At 41.1% G+C, this 3,148-nt stretch overlaps 1 pseudogene; it reads right to left on the reverse strand.

Annotated features, from left to right (window-relative positions):
* Nucleotides 1-344: 344 nt before the first annotated feature.
* LOC129488786 (large ribosomal subunit protein uL15-like) lies at nt 345-2,298 on the reverse strand (annotated as a pseudogene).
* Between the last annotated feature and the right edge of the window lie 850 nt (nt 2,299-3,148).

Below are 3,148 nucleotides of genomic sequence, written 5' to 3' on the forward strand. Positions count from 1 at the left end.
AGCATATTGGTCTTATCAGAAAGCTGAATCCTAACATGAAGAAATAAGCCCCTATCATTGTGGGTTAGTTACCTCAGAAGCTTACCAGATGACTAGGTTGCCAGCATAAAGGCTGCTTCTACCAGAGTCAGTCTGCCCAGTGGTAGTCAATAAGGAACTAGAATCTTGACAAGGAGAAATTCATTTTATTATGGTGAGATCCTTTGTGTACTCAGTATGGTAATTCCAGACAAGCTTGTTAGAAGATTCTGATCTTTCTATTTATTTCATCATGCAGTACCTTCACTAGAAAATATTAATAAAAGCAACATATAAGGGCCTCATAAGACCTGTTCCTATTTCCCTCATTCCAGAATCAATAACATGCATGACTGTATGTTCCTAACTCATCCTGGAATGATAGAAACAACCACATGAACCAACTTTTTTCCACTTTAGAATTTATGAAGCACATTACACGTGCTATCTAATTCAATCCTCAGAACAGTGCTACCAGGCAGGTGGTATGGTTTGGTTGTGTCCCCACCCAAATCTCATCTTGAATTGTAATCCTCATAATCCCCACATGTCAAAGGAGGGAGATGGTAGGAGGTGGTTAGGTAATGGGGGTGGTTTCCCCCATGCTGTTCTCGTGATAGTGAGTGAGTTCTCACTAGATCTGATGGTTTCATAAGGGGCTCTTTCCCTTTCACTTTCTACATGAGCTCTCTCATCTGCTGCCATGCAAGACGTTCCTGCTTCCCCTTCTACCATAATTGTAAGTTTCCTGAGGCCTCCCCAGCCTTGTGGAACTGTGAGTCAATTAAACCTCCTTTCTTTATAAATCACCCAGTCTTGGGTAGTATCTTTATAGCAGTGTAAAAACAGACTAACACAGTAGGTGTAACTATTTCAATTTTACAGATGAGAAAATTCCTTGAAGGTCGATTACTTGCTTCAAGTGAAAGGCTAAGTAGTGACATCAGTGAACCAGAACATCGGTGAAGGCAGATCTCCTTCAATTTTAAATACATCATGTATTCTTTTTGTTACATTACAACTATGAGAAAATCTGTGGCTTCTTTAAAAATTCCATCAGAGGATTCAAAGAAGAGATAGAGGCAGAGGTTAATGGTAGCTTAGGTCTGGAATAAGTGGTATCAGATGGGGGTAAACCTAAATAGCAAGGTCCTCAACTGGAAAAAATTTAAAGAACTATTGTACAGAAGGATCCCATGATAAGAACTCTCCAATGCCAAGAAATGTCAGTGGCTCCAGCTCTAGAAATCGCCTTTACTCTCAATTGGGATGAACCCTACGATGAAATTAAAAGTCTAATTAGGATCTTTGGCTGCTGAGACATAGTTCATTGGGCATAAATGGAGAAAGACATCAGATGATGAGAAAAGCAAAGAAAAAAATTCAGTAGTTTACAGTCGTTATATTAGACAAGAAAGACAAAAGCTTTCCAATGTCATATCTTTATTTCTTGTAGTGAACTACATTTCTGTTTGCCAAATATTCTTGTTTCCCTCCCTGCAATGTTCATCACTGCAGAACCCTTCCTGTGGGAAGATTATACATTCCCTTTCTATTGCACTTGAAAGTGATTGTGAAACTTGGTTTGACCAATGAAGTAAGAACAGAAGTGAGTGTGTGTGTTCTGAGTGCGAGCTTTAAGAGCCAGCTCATGCTTTGCCATGTGTCTTTTCTCTTCTTCAAGAATAGCAACATCCTGAGCAGCAACAGCTCCAATCTATCTATTAAGGCTTGGCAGATGAGTCTTATCAGAAAGCTGAATCTTTTCTTTTTCAATTGTTAGCATTTAATGGACATCCCTCCATGTGGCTTCAAGCCACCAAGACCCCAACCTCACACCTCCACCCCACCTCTGACACCCTTAATCGTCTCCTTGGCTCTTCTGCTGAAGAATTTGGCCTTCGCGATGACAGCTGCTCTGGGAGCTTTCCCTTTTCCAGAACATTTTAGTTGCCAGATCATACCATGTCAACAATGGGAGCAGCTCCAGTCTTGTTTTTAGCAACCTTCACCCATGTCTGCTCCCTAACCAAAGTCCACAATTTGTCAAGATTGACAGCAGGGCAGAAGCTCTGGTTTCTCTTTAAGTGGTAATGCCTCATGCCAACTTTCCCAAAGTAACCTGGGTGATATTTGTCAAAGTTGATCTTGTGTGATGCATGCCACCAGCCTTACCACGGCCTCCTGGGTGCTTCCAGTGCGTTACTTTTTTACAGTGTGGCTGTGGCCATGGCTCACATAGCCCAAAAGTTTCTGGATCTTCTTCAGTCTGGATGGCATGTCAGCAGCCCAGACAAAAGCAAGAAAGTTGAATCTTAATGATACAGTGTGCCTGAGTCAATCCTGGGATCCCTCTCCATTACATTCTTTACAATTATATCCTAGGTGATCTCATTCAGTTCCATGACTTTAAATACTAACCACAAATGAACAACTTGTGAACCTCATAAAGGTTATCTTCAGCATCAGCCGCTACTCTCAACTCCAGGCTCATGTATTCAAACTCTCCTCTTACATGTCAAATAACGACCTCAAACCTAACATGAGAAAACCTACCATGTGAATTTCTGTCAAGTCTTCTATTATCATCATATTTTCTATATCAGTATAGAAATTTCCTTTCTCTCAATGTTTACACAAAAACCTTGAGATCATCCATGCCTCATCTCTTTTCTCACGAGCCATATCCCATAGGCAAACTGTGTGAACTCTACCTTCCAGTCATACCCAGAGTCTGACTGTCTCCACCTTTATCACTAGAGTCTCAAGCATCTCCATCTCTCATCTGGATTATTGCAATAGGCTCCTACTGAAACTCTTCCACCTGGTTTTTAGGCACTGTATACTTCACACATGGGAGCCAATGGGATCATTTGAAAATAGAAGTTAAATCATCTCACTCATCTGAACTCACAAGATAAACTCCATATTCATTATCCTACCCTTCTGTTAACCTCTTGTTCTCCTTCACGTTTCTTTTTCTTCTAGGACCTTATCTCTCATCCTGTCCTTCGTCACTACCTTCCAAATTGGCCTCCTTTCTGATCCTCAAATAAGAGAGGCATGCTGCCACCCCAGGCATTGCATTTGCTTTTCTTCCTGGAAAAGGTTATTCCCGAGCTATCTGCAC

The sequence above is a fragment of the Symphalangus syndactylus genome, chromosome 8, assembly GCF_028878055.3.
Source record: "Symphalangus syndactylus isolate Jambi chromosome 8, NHGRI_mSymSyn1-v2.1_pri, whole genome shotgun sequence".
Lineage (NCBI taxonomy): Eukaryota > Metazoa > Chordata > Mammalia > Primates > Hylobatidae > Symphalangus > Symphalangus syndactylus.